Raw genomic sequence first — 14,372 nt, forward strand, 5'->3', positions numbered from 1 at the left:
GGAGTTTTGTCTGTTTAGTTCAGTGTGCCCCCAGCACCTAGGGGCACTCCTGGCATATCCGTGTGAGCCATATAAGATCACGAGGTATCTAGATGCAACTGATAAACTGCTGTGCCAGACCCAGAATCAGGAGCTTCTGAGGGTGACATAAGCACAGCAAGAAGCCAGGTTTGCAGGAGCCAAGGCCCTGCAGATTGTCAAGAAGACATGAGTGGGAGGGCTGATTAGGAGGTGAGGAAATGAGTGTGGAGACAGAAACATGGTCAGATGACAAATTGATAGCCAAAGTCAAGTTAAAATTAGTTTTTGGCTTCAGTCTGAACGTTTAAGAGTTCTCTTTTGAACTAAAATATTCTGAAAAAAAAAGGAAAAAATACAAAAATAAAAATAAAGAGTTCTCCTTAGGCCCTAAGATACCATAGGTTTCTGCCTGTGTTCAGGATAAAGCAGCCTTTCTCTGATTCTGCTAACTTAGGGCCTATTCACTTCTTCACGGCATAGGGGAGCAGATGATATGGAAACTAATAGCCAGTATCTGTGAGTTAATATTAAACTAAACCTTTGGTCTTTTCCAGGGCTGTGCTGGTAAATGTTTAACAACTAACTCTTCAGAAAAAGAAGAAACAAAGCCTTAATTTGCTGATTTGTAGCATTTGCCTATATCTATGGTATAAAGACTCACTGTGGCCAACTTCGAGTCACCAACAGGACATCACTGCGTGAGGACCGGGAAGAGATGGGCACTGCCTGCTCTCTCAGCCTTTCTCCAGCACATCCTCATGACTTTCACTTTCCACATTCCGGACAGAATTCGTTACTCTTAAGGAGACAGTTCACTCTCTCCTCCTCCAGGACTTGAAATCAGACTCTGATAACATGAGTCAAATTGGCCTTTTTTTTTTTTTTTTTTTTTTTTTTTCTGTCAGTAAGCATGGCCAAGCTGACTAGCAGCAACAAGACATCTCCATTCTGTAATACCACGCCCAGGGAAGGAGACGCGGCAAGGCCTCCTGAACACATGGGATGCTCACACTTCCATTCTAAGGGCATCAGCATCCTGCATGAAGTCAACAACCTCCACCGAAGTGTCAGGAAGCCCTGCAGTCACGACTTTCAAGTTTGTTAGCATCACATTCCCCTGGGAGTGACAGAAAACCCAACTGTCTGACAGTGGCTGAATCAGGCAGAGATTTATTTTCCTCTCCTAACAAAAAGTCTGGGTGGAGCTGACCACGGCCCGCAGAGACCTGGGCTCTTTCTGTCTTTCCACTCAGCTCTCCATGCTCCTCCTTGTTGCTGGGTGGTCACAAGACAGTGGCTCCACCCTCAGCGTCACTCAGTGTGTTCAGCAAGAGAAGGAGGAAGGTGAAGGGTAGAGGGTGCACACCAGCTGACTCCGACCCCTGATGATGAACACACTGGGAAGCCCCATCCAAAGACTGCAGCTTACATCTCATGAACCACAGCCATGGCATGTGGCCACTCTTCCCTTCAGGGGAGGCTGAGAAATGGAGCTTTCAACTGGACACATGGCTATGCCAAACAAAACTGTGGTTCCATTCGGCAACCAACAGTGTTTGTCATCAGTTTAAATCACCAGAGAAGCAGGGAGAGCTGAAGGACACAGGTCCTAAGACGTCAGCCTCCTAACCATGCTAACAGCATCCACTCACACTGACCATTTGCAACGTCCTGCTTTGGCACAGCTCTGCCCACGCTGGAGGAAATCCTAGGCCTCTCATATGTGCAAATTTCCCTTTGAGGAATTGTGATCCCTTTCTTCAGTAAAGAATGTCATGAAAAGGCCTAGATATCAATAGGAGGGAGCCCCGAGGAGGTGACCCCAGAGGAGGAGCATTCATTGCACAGGGGACAGACATCCCTGCTGCTCTTCCAGAGAACTCCTTCTCAAGGAAAATTAAGTCCCCCCTCATCACCAAGTCTCTCTCCAGAGCGTCTGTGCTACTGTCCTCCACACTGACAGGACCTTTCTCCTCGGCTGGACCATTCTGGCCCAGCATGTGAGACCCACCCCAGAGCACAGTCCACAGCAAACTTCAAAAGATTGGATCAAAGACTCTCTAGAGCAGCCTTTACCAAAGATTTTGAGCACATACTTCATTATTAAAATATGATTACGCTTGGAGAACTCAAAAGATCCCCAAGATGGAAGAAAATAGATTAAGCATGTGTGCTTCTAACATAGTTACTATTTATTTAATTTATGCATATAATATTTGCTAACATAAAACATATGCAGAAATTGAAATCTTGAAAGGACAAGCAAAAAATAAATAGAGAGATGTGGCTGGCCGAGACGTAGTGTGGGCACACACAGCTGCCCCATGTGAGGTTTATGGTAGATGAGGCCCTGGTAGATGGGCCATGGGCCCAGTAGATGAGGCCTGGAGGCTGGCTGGCCAGGCCATGCTGCTGGAGGTGCAGAGCGCTCCCGTTCATGGTGTTATGGCCGGCACACCAAGTGCACTGCAGACATCCACCAACCGCTCGCTGGTGTCCCTGACATGGCCATGGGGCTGTTCGCCTTCCCCCTTGCCATCACCATCAGCCTGAGTTCTGCACTGACTTCTACAGCCGCCTCTTCCTCACCTGCTTCATGGTTGCGCTCACACAGAGCTCCATCTTCAGCCTCCTGGCTGTGGCCATCAACAGGTACCTGGCCAGCCACAGCTGGCTCAGGCATAAAAGTTTAGTCACTGGGACCCGAGCAGGAGGGGTTATTGCTGTCCTCTGGGTCCTTGCCTTTGACATTGGACTGACCCCATTCCTGGAGTCTAACAGTAAAGACAGTGTCTCTAACAACTGCATGGAGGCCTAGGATGGAACCACAAATGAAAGCTGCTACCTTGTGAAGTGTCTCTTTCAGAATGTGGTTACATGGTATATTTCAGTTTTGGGAGGTATGTCCTGCTCCCACTGCTTATAACGTGGCTGATCTCCATTGAGATCTTCACAGTGACCTGCAGGCAGCTTTAGTACACGGAGCTGATGGACCACTCAAGGACCACCCTCCAGCGGGAGTGCCACACAGCCAAGTTGCTGGCTGTGATGTTTGCTCTATGCTCACTACCAGCATGCACCATGGACTGTCATCACTCTTTTTCAGCCATCTCAGGCTAAAGAGCTGCCCAAGTGGGCAAGGAAGATGACCATTCTCCTGTCACATGCAAATTTTTAGTTGTCAATCCCATTGTCTATGAGCACTGGAACAGAGACTTCCACTATACTTTTCACAACATTATCTACAGGTATCAGGTATGTTCACTGCCTGACTGATGTCAAAAGCAGGAAAGCGCAGGTCAGGGCACAGCCTGCTCTCAGTGTGGCCTGTGAACCAGGCTGTGGCCTCTTCGAGGAGAAGACACAAATGTACCATTAACAACGGGACAAAACAGGACCAGCTGATTCTCATTGCGAAAGACAGCCATACCTCCCAAGCATAAGGCCTGCCTCTTTTGAGCACTCCCCTGCAGTTACCATATATCTAGCTAATATATACCCACTATTAGTAGGCTCCAAGGGTTGACAAATATATTTATGGTTTTATGCGGCTGCTTACTGTGTTGATGCTGCTGAAAGCTTGAATGGTTTCTAAAAGCATGTTTTGTTTTGTTTTAGAGTCTGCCTCCTTTATGGTAGAAAATGACACACTATTTTACTGTGAAACACTGTGAACTCTTATAACGCAAATATGTTTTAACTTAGAGGTGATGAAACAATAAAAGTTGGCCGTACTAAAAATGTGTATTTGTTCCTAGGAAGGCAGCCAGGAAAATTAAAAGTATAATTCTTCAATCAAGAAACTGGCCTATTAATTTGAGGAAATGATAGTCTCCTAAGTGTTCTTAAGTAGAATTATCATCACAGAACAATTTGAAGCTCCGTTCTTTTCCATATATGGAAAACTACTCTAGGGGAAGAAACAGCATGAATGAGATCCCTCTTCTACCAAGTTCTCCTTTCTAGAGCCGGACAGTGAACTTCGCTTCTCTCTAGAGCTCAAGTTTGGCCAAGTTCTTGGAACCTAAAACATGAACATTTCATTAATTAAAACTATATAACTATGTGTACATATTAGGTAAAATAAAATGTTTTGAAAATTAAATTAATAGAAATGCCAATATTTTCTGCCCATCCTAGTTGTTCTCCTGCACATCCCTTCTGGAGAGCATGGCTCTAAAGCTTTATTAGAGAATGAAGTCAGCATATGCTGTGCCTTTAACTAGCCCTTTGGGACCTGAGTTATGGGACAAGCCTTCCCTTGGCTTAAGGCAAGCTCCCATAAGTCAGATACAGAAAGAAAAATATTGCATTATCTCACTTAAAAAAAAAAGAAATAAAAACATGAATATATAGAAACACAGAGCAGAAAAGTAGTTGGGGTAGAGGGATGGGTGGGGGGAGCTAAAGGTCAAAGAATACAAAGTTTCAGTTACGTAAAATAAATGAGCCTAGAGATCTACTGTACAATATAGGGGCAGCAAAACTCCACCTTCATTCTCAGAGGGTCCTGGCTGAGCCCAAGAATTAAACTGACATAAGACAGATTAACAGAAGACAAACAAACAAATTTATTTAATAAAAATTTTACGTGGCACAGGAGAACCTCATAAAAAAATAATAAAGACCTGAAGAAGCAGTTGGAGTCAGTTGTAAATTCAGCGTGCTGAATTGGACAAAGAATTTCACACTGAAATGTGATAAGACAAGTGGCTAGGTCTGGGGCATTTAATTGGGTAGAGATGCAACTGGGAAGTTAAGGGTTAGTTTAATGAGGCTTATTTGTACGGATTTCTCTTGGCCTCAGCTTCTCATCCTTGATGATAAGACTGTCCCTCTTTTTTTTTCCTAGTAAGGGGAGGATGTCTTTCCCATGAGAATGTCATTTGCTTTTAAGAAACAGCTCAAAGGTCAGAGTGATCTTCCTGCACTTGATGCTTTTCAAGTGCCTTTGACTGAAATCGTCACGATGCCAGAATGGCATATCTTTAACTCCTGACACATCACCAGGACTATAGTTAATAGTATTGCACCATATACTGGAAATAACAGAGTAGATTTTACATACTTTCATCACAATTTAAAAAGGTAACTATGTGAGATGATGAAGATGTTAACTTGCTTGACTGTGGCGATTATTTCACTATGTAAAGGTACAGTCATGCACGGCTTCACAGCAGGGATAAGTCCTGAGAAATGCGTCACAGGTGATTTCATCATTGTTCCAACATCACTGAGGGTATTTACACTCACCTCGCTGGTAGAGCCGACTACACACCTAGGCCAGATGGCGTGCCTACCGCCCCTAGGCTATAACCCCGTGCAGCATGTTACTGTACTGAATGTTACAAGCAATTGTAACACAGTGGTAAATATTTGTGTAACCAAACACATCTCAGCATAGAAAAGGTACAGTAAACATAAAGTATTGTCATCTGATAGGATCACCATCGTATATATGCTCCCTTGCTGACCAAAACATCATTATGTTATGTATGACGGTATATCCAAAAAAAAAAATCAATTATTTAAAAATGGAAAAGTACCAGATGGGCACTGGCTGAGTAGAGGAGGCTTTCTGGGAAGGATGACAGGCAACAAGAGCCCTAGGGAAGGACACATCGGCACACTGCAGAACCTGGAATCAGAGGGTGGAAACTGGAGACTGGCCCAAAAGACCCCTAACCATGAGGGGCTGAGGCATCTCTCCGCTGAGTGACTGGCTGCCCAGGGACTCCCTCACGCTGCCCTTGAACAGTACTGTGGACCACAAAAGGGCAAGGCCGTCCTGAGGAAGGACTTTGCCTCTTCACTGGCATCCCTTTGATCCGTCAGGGTGGCAGTGCCACCCCGTGGCTGCATGTGGTGGTGTAGCACACTTCACACAGTCTTGCCCAGTGCACAGCAGGTTCTACCCCAGGGTGGCCACCACCTGCACACCAGCGTGCCTACCAGTGAGTCACCGCTTAGGGACCTGAACTGGCCTAGGGGAGGGGTTGAACTCCAGCATCCAGTAACACCTCCCGACTGCTGGGGCCTACGTTTGGCATTGAGCTGTGGGGAGCCAGGCCTGTTCAATAGCGACAGCTAGTGGTCACCCTCAAAAACAAGGTTCTCTGAGTCACGCAGGGAAAGCACTGTCGAGGTATAGGGAAATCAGGACAGATTCTTGGCCTTGAGTGGAAGCTGGTACATTTCCAAAGCCACTCTTGGGTAAAATGGTCTGTCGAAAACCCAAACACTTTAAAGTGATGTACAAAGACCTTGGCTGCCTCTCCAGCCACATCTCGGGCCACCTGGCTTGCTTTTGATTCCCCAAGGACAAAGAACTGCCGGTCCTCTGAAGCACCCTGACGATGCCACTGTGTGCTGGCCATGCCATTTCCTCTGCCCTGAACGTTGTCACTCTCCCCATTGCCTGGTTAATTCCTGGGCCTCCTTGAAGGCTAAGCCCAACCATTACCTCCTCCAGGAAAACTTCCTTCCCTTCCACCAGGCCCACCTCTCAGGGCTGGGGTGAGTGAGCTCCCACCGCTACCCCATGCCTCTATAGTTTTCTGTATTTGTTTATCACTTGAGTTTATCACACTTTTAAATTTTACCTTAAAATTGTCTTGTGTGTCTAAGGGAAGATACCATTTTTTCCTCATTGTTGCATCTCTAGTACTGAGTTTTATTTTAGACATTTAGAAGGTATTTAATATTTAAAAAATAAAGAACTCATAGACCCTTATACTGGGAAAGGCTTTAAAAGAAACGGAGACCCACAGGGACAAAACAAGCTTGCATTTCAACAGAGAAGGATGAATGTATCTGAATGTCATCTGACTGAATTCCAGCCATTGCCTGTTGCCCCACATCACTCTGTTTTTGTTGCCTGCAAATACCCAAATCCACTGAGCTCTCAAGTTTGTTAGAGAGCCTTCCAGCTCTCCTGACCTTGCTAAAGCCCAGCTTGATTCCTTCCCACCCACTTCCTGGACAACTTTGCTATCAGAACTAATTGACTTCTTCACTAAACTTCTCCAGCAAACCCACTCTAAGGTTTTATCCTAAAGAAAGTATTTTAAAAGAAGAAAAACAAATAGATGCATGCATGAAGATGCCCATTGGCAGCATTATCTGTAAAAGCTAAAAATTAGAAATGACAAAAATCTCCATATAACTACATAAAATTAAATTCCTCCATATAATTTCCACATGAATAAAATTCCTAATTATATCATGCAAACTAAAAAGTTTCACCACAACACTGGAATGGTTTCACTTATTTTATTAGCAAATACTTCCATAGTATTTACTATATTTATGACCTATTCTACTGTATGAATATTAACTAATTTAAATCCTCAAAACAGCCCTGTGAGTCAGGTGCTATTATGATTCCCATTATTCCCCGTGAGACAGGTGCTATTATGATTCCCATTATTATGTAAGAACACATTTGTTTTGGTCTAACTTAAAATAGAATTTAAATGACCTACATAAGACACACAGTGAGAAACACTACAAACAACTTCAAATGTTTTTCTTCCACAGAGAATACTGTAAGACACATTCTTAAAAGAACTTAGTTAAGTGAGTTTTAAAACTTACAAGATTAGATCAGACAAAATGCACTGATTCACTGAAAGTACTCCTCCATATTCACTTAACTACAGATCTGCAAGTCCATTTCATCATAACCATAAATAAATCACAAGACAGATGCTCCAAATTGCAGATGTTGCTAACAGTGATAGCTCACATTTCTTAGTGCTTTACAAGTGTTACACCTTGTAATCCTATAACAATTCTGTAAAGTAGATATTATCAGTGATAGCCATTTTACACAGGAGGGAACTGAGATGCAAAGACCTCAAACAGTGTTCACTCACTCTAGGCTCAAATAGATAGTAAGGGTTGTAAAGTCAGACTTCCCACCCAGGCAGTCTGACATCTGGTGCCCCTGCCCATCTGACCTCAGGCTGTCACTCAGGGCAGCTTCAGGGTGAACAATAGTCTCAAAGTATAGATGACAGATGTGACAGATAAAGTAATCCTGTTACGAAGTTAAACATAGTCACAGCTCCGAATTACTACGATTACAGAAAATCGTGATATCATATTAATTGTATTACGTGTATTAAGTTGTATTTGCATTGTGTTTGCCAGTGGCTAATAATTGTCCTGAGCAATGCTAGATCACATGGCTACTGTTTAATAATAAGGAAATTACTAAACACATTGTGGTATACTAATATTATGAAAGACCATGACAATGCAAAAAGCTTTAAAAAAATGTAAAAGCAAAAACATGTATAATATAGTATCAAGTGAAAAAACAAATATGCAATTCAAATAATTACATACTACAAAAATACAGATTCACTATGCTTAAAATATGTAAAAAAAAGATATACATATGATCAAAAACTAGAAGGGAGTGTGAAAAATACGAAACTAATTTGCCTTTGGGTAGTAAGATTAAGATGATTATTTTTCTATTTAAAAAATATTTTAGTGATATTATATTAAAATGTGTATAAAGCTGAAAAGCAAAAATGAAAGAAAATCCGAATGCTTTCCAACTCGTTTCTCTGTCTATCTGCCTTTAGTTTTTTTATGCAAGCCCTAAAGTTGCTCTCTGCAGGCATCAGCGAAGGCGTGCGCAGGGAGTGCTGACCATAATCTAGTAAGTGAGCACTTTTGGTGAGATCGGTTTGGTTCAGTGTTGCAGCATTGATTTAATATTCTTTGTTATGGATGATAAATCATACTGAGTATAAAACACATTGTAAAGGTTTGTGTAGAAATATATAAAATGTATAGAAAAGTCTCCGGAAGATATCTCAGTTTGGAATGTGAAGGCATTTGTGAAATAATTAGAGTAGTTTAACTGAGACTGTGCCAAGAGATGACAATTTCACCAGGAAGGAAAATTGTCAGTTTCAGAAAGAGGATCACACTATTAAATGACCTAATTTTGTAAGACAGCCAACATCCCCATTATCAGATTATTAATGAATACAGTTACTAGTGTTGAGGCTCTCAGAATTCTGAGCTAAAGACACTGGTCATGGTTCTGACTGCCTAATCTACGTGAAAAAACATTACATACAAAAAGTAAGTAGAAGCATATTTTAACCAACAGAAATCTCATCTTTTTAATTTTTGTTGAATGATGATTTTTGGTAATTCAGTAATTTACATAAGAATTGCTTTTAAATAAAGAATGTGGGCCACCGTGACTGTGTGGGTCACACATTACATGTGTGGGCCACCGTGACTGGCCCACACCTAGAATCCCAGCACTTTGGGAGGCCAAGGCGAGTGAATCACTTGAGGTCAGAAGTTCGACACCAGCCTGAACAACATGGCAAAACCTCACCTTAAATTTTAAAAATACAAAAATTAGCCAGGCATGGTGGCACAAGCCTGTAATCCCAGCTACTTGAGAGGCTCAGGTGGGAGAATCACTTGAACCTGGGAGGCGGAAGCTGCAGTGAGCCGAGATCACACCACCCTACTCCAACCTGGGCAACAGAGCAAGATTCCACCTCACAAAAGAAAAAGAAAAAAGAAAGAATGTGGTGTTTTAGTCACAAACTAGGAGTTCTCAGAGTCCTACTTATTGGAAAACTCACACATACACTGGGGAGAGGGGAATGGTGCTTCGGCTGAGCTCTAAAAAGCAGTAATTTTTCATTTAGAAAAGAACATTGTATGAGTAGAAGACAAGTCATTATGATATTTAACTCAGGAACAGTCTTATTTCATATCCTGGCAGGACTCAAGGGGGCAGAACCTGAAATGAAGGATAAAGGAGAGAAACAAAAGCTCTCTGAAGTTTAACTTGTGGTTCGTCCTTTCCGTCCAAACAGAGCTGGGTGCCTGGGAGGCCTTCCTTTTTCTGTTCTACATCACTCTTTCCTTTGCTATCTGTTCCCTAATATACATATACTCCTACCTCTATACCTACCCCACCTTCACCCCCAAGCCTGAGGCTGTAGCCTGTCAAGGCCCTTCAATGTCACAGCCAGTGACACCACCTTTCTTATGAGCCGATGACAAAAAGTAACTTGTCCCTTGCTCCATGCTGAACCCACAAGAATGAATCCACAGTTATTTGTGCCTTATGGTTAGGCCTTACAGAGTCTTAGAACCTAAACAGATATATCTCTTGCTAATATTGAATGTCTCATACAGCATAAATTTGAGGTTTCATTATGCGAAAAGGCCCTACCAACAATGCTGATACAAAGCAAGCAAAAATAAGAGGGGGACTAAGAACCCGGTCCTGCCACAAATGGACAGTCACAACTCTACGACAGAGCAGCAACCTTGCAAATGTAGGAGTCAAGGAAATACTTCCCTTCCTTCTGGTAAGTTTAGACTGTATCATCTCTGAGAATTAATATTTGTCCTTGGGATATTTAGGTGGACATCCAAGTAAAGAGTTACCAGCTAGACACTTGGAAGACTAAGGAGACTCTGCAAGTCACCTGATAAGGAGAACTTGAATTTGAATGGGAACAGACGTAAGTATGCCTATCCTGAGCTGCTCTGCAAAACTTGGCGTGCCAAGGCCACTGTGAACTATCCTATTAGGAGCGTCTGTGGCATTATTCTAGAATGAATGACTTCGACTTGAGGAATGCAGTGCTGAAGAAACATTGTCAGGGTATAGGGAAGGATTCTAAGGCAAGAACAACTCTTATGAATGAGGTTGCCATTTCTCAGAAGATAGGTAGGAGTCACCCAGTAGAGCGGAAAGAGGAGTGGATTAAAACTGGTAACACCCAGTGAGGGGAGCCCCATAAAGTGCTTAACTTTGTGGTGGCTCGTGCCTGTAATCCCAGTACTTTGGGAGTCCAAAGTAGGTAGATCACTTAAGGTCAGGAGTTCGAGACCAGCCTGGTCAATGTAGCAAAACCCCGTCCCTAACAAAAATACAAAAAAATTAGCCAGACTTGGTGGCACATGCCTGTAGTCCCAGCTACTCAGGAGGCTGAGGCACCTGGGAGGCAGAGGTTGCGGTGAGCCGAGATCATGCCACTGCACTCGGGCTTGGGCGACACAGTGAGACTCTGTCTCAAGAAAAAAAAATTTTTTTAACTCCTTAGTGCTGTCTCTTGGAGTATGGGAGAAGTCATATTAGCATAAAGTTTAAAATTTTTCTTTTCAAAACTGGAATTCCCTTTAGTTACCCCAAATGTATAATAAAATCTGGTAATCTCATACATGCTCTCATGGTCTTGTGAAGCAACCAGGCTATAAAGCAAAAGGTAGTTTACCCCATACTCACCACCTCATGGGGGTTTACACAGGGCCCAGCATCTATCAAAGAGATGGTTCTAGAATATGGCCATCAAGAAAGGGAGCTGTCACGCCCATCGAACTTGGAAATGATGAAGAGAAGCACCGGATACTGGCCACTAAGAGCCAGCTTCCCAGCTCAAGAGCAGCCTGATTTAAACCCTCCATGGGAGGCCAGCTGAAGAATACACCACAAATCTCTACTTGAGACTAATTTGGTAAATTCATTTTCTTAAATCCATTTCATCTAGATTTTAAAAATCATTGACATAGTTACACAAATGGCTCTCTACAATTATTTTAATTTCCTCTGTATTATGGCTACTTTCCGTGCATCATTCCCAAACTTTTATAGATTTCTTTTCTCTTTTTAAAATTGATTTGGCTTACTAACAGTTTATTTTATTAATTTTGTTTTCTGTATGTATTTCTACCCTTCCTACCCCTGCCAGACACATACACAATAACTGATTTTTTTAATCAATTTTATACAAGTTTCTAACTTACTATATTTTCTCCTCATCATTTTAAAATTCTCACCTCCTTTTATTCTCATCTTTTTATAGCAAGTCGTTTGAAGATAAATGAATAGGAAATTTGTGTTTAATCTTCTTCATTTAAGTAATCAAAATGTTTAAGACTAGGAATTTTCCTTGAGTTATACTTGGTCATACATCACAGATTTTGCTCATAATATTCCCACTATCACTGTTTTCAACGCATTCTTATATCGCAGAGTTGAAATTCCCTCCAGAATTCAGAGTAAACAAGAAGAATTTTCTCCAAGAAGTTAAAGTATTTCTGTCTTCCATCTTTTGTTATTTATTTCAATTGTATTGTACTATGATCAGAAAATCCTGCCATAATAGATCACCATTTCAAAACCTGTACTGAGTTTTGCTTTTTTATCAATATGGTCAATTTTTTTTGATGTTTCATGGGCATTTGAAAACAAAGTATATTTTCTATTCTCAAAGCGCTCTCTCTCTCTCTCTCTCTCTCTCTCTCTCTCTCTCTCTGTGTGTGTGTGTGTGTGTGTGTGTGTGTGTGTGTCTGTGTGTGTGTGTGTTTCAATATAGATAGATAGGTATGACAACCTTATTAATTGTTTTGTTCTCCGAACACAACGTTAAGAGCTCAAGCCTGCTGTCAAGCAAACCTGGGTTCAACACTTTCCGTGCGATCTTGAGCATATCATTAACTGCTCCAAATCCATTATTATTGGTGTAAAATCCCAATAACTGCATAGCTTTGTACACATTCCTTTCTGATGTTTAATGGAGTCCAAATAGTGAGCCTGTAGGAATTCCTATTACAATCTCCTGTCTTCCATTAGACTCTAATGCCCCGAACTCCCAGAATCTTCTTACTCTTCTATGCCCATAAAAATTCTCTGGCTTGGCACAGTGGTTCACGCCTGTAATCTCAGCACTTTGGGAGGCCAAGGTGGGTGGATCACCTGAGGTCAGGAGTTTGAGACCAGCCTGACTAACATGGTGAAACCCCATCTCTACCAAAAATATAAAAAATACCTGGGTGTGGTGGCATGCACCTGTAATCCCGGCTACTCAGGAGGCTGAGGCAGGAGAATCACTTGAACTGGGAGGCAGAGGTTGCAGTGAGCCAAGATCGCAGGATTGCACTTCAGCCTAAACAAGAGCAAAACTCTGGCTCAAAAAAAAAAAAAAAGAAAAAAAAAAACTTATGGAGTTTTCTTTTTTTTTTTTTTTTTTTTTTTTTTTGAGATGGAGTCTCGTTCTGTCACCCAGGCACTGTTCTCGGCTCACTGCAACCTCCGCCTCCCGGGTTCAAGTAATTCTCGTGCCTCAGCCCCGGAGTAGCTAGGATTACAGGCACATGCCATCACATCCAGCTGATTTTTTATATTTTTGGTAGAGAAGGGGTTTCACCATGTTGGCCAGGAGAGTCTTGAACACCTGACCTAAAGTGATCCACCCACCTGGGCAAAGTGCTGGGATTACAGGCATGAGCCACTGTGCACAGCCAAATAATTCTGACATCTTGGGCTTCCCAAGCCCTCTGTCCTCTACTCATTCCCATCTCTAGGTGTCAAGCTCCAGACACAGGGCCTTGAGCTGTGTCTCTCATCCTGAGCGAATGCCACTTGTCTTCAGTCCTAGTGCTTGAGAATCCAGCCTCTGCTTTTCCCTATCCATTCCTTGTCTGTTTTCTCCTCAAAGAACAGACAAAGTAGCAGAGAAAATTGTGACAAACTCTCCACATTAATAAAAGTGATCATAGCTATTTTTAAGTCTCATTATCTGCCTCACGTGTGTCAAACCTTAGAATTCCAACGAGGCACATAAGTCATCCAACCACCATAGTCAGTAGCACTCAGAAGGGGGAATTATACAAGGTTACAAAGCTGCTCGGTTAACTTGTCCCAGTGCAGTTTCCTCTCCACTATTTTATCCTGAACTTCTTGGGAATTTCCTGACTACATCATTTGTAATAGCTTCTTCTTAATGCACACAAATCAGTTCCCTTTAGTTTTTCCCTAAATTTCCTAGTTCAGTTGACCAGATTAAAAAAATATTTAGAAGGCTCTGCCTGCTATTGCTCCCTTCATCCCCCAGCTACCCAACTTTACAACCCCTCCTCGTTGCTTCAGAAAGGAGTAAATCCAGAGTGGACCTCATTGCAGAATCTGAGGAACACATTAGCTACTTCAGAAGAACAGAAACTCTTCACAGCATCAGGACTGGGAAGAGGTGGCTGAAGAAAAAGGAAAATCCTTGCACAAAGAACCACCTGATAGGCATGAAAGCCTACAATGAGAACCATCTCATCTAGGTCTTACCATCAAAAAGCATTTTATTTTCTCCCTCATGGAAACCACAAAGGTCTGAACCTGACCCAGAGCACCTATCTTTGTCTAATCATGGAAAGGGATCTTGACTTGGAACTGTCCAAGAGCTCAGACCAATCCAGTAGTGAGCGAATAGGTGGCCAGGGTGCCTACTGATGGGAGGAGCTCCTGAGCCCGCCCTGGAGGCTTCAGAGTTCAGGGGCCCACTCAGATGATGCCAGAA

General features: G+C 42.5%; 1 protein-coding gene and 1 pseudogene across 2 annotated transcripts in view; one reads left to right on the top strand and one right to left on the bottom strand.

Moving 5' to 3' along the window:
- Positions 1-14,372, bottom strand: part of LAMB3 (laminin subunit beta 3) — a 176,429-nt gene that overhangs the window by 139,910 nt on the left and 22,147 nt on the right. The window lies entirely within an intron of this gene.
- Positions 2,386-3,400, top strand: LOC101046525 (adenosine receptor A2b pseudogene; annotated as a pseudogene).

This window comes from Saimiri boliviensis, chromosome 14, assembly GCF_048565385.1.
Source record: "Saimiri boliviensis isolate mSaiBol1 chromosome 14, mSaiBol1.pri, whole genome shotgun sequence".
Lineage (NCBI taxonomy): Eukaryota > Metazoa > Chordata > Mammalia > Primates > Cebidae > Saimiri > Saimiri boliviensis.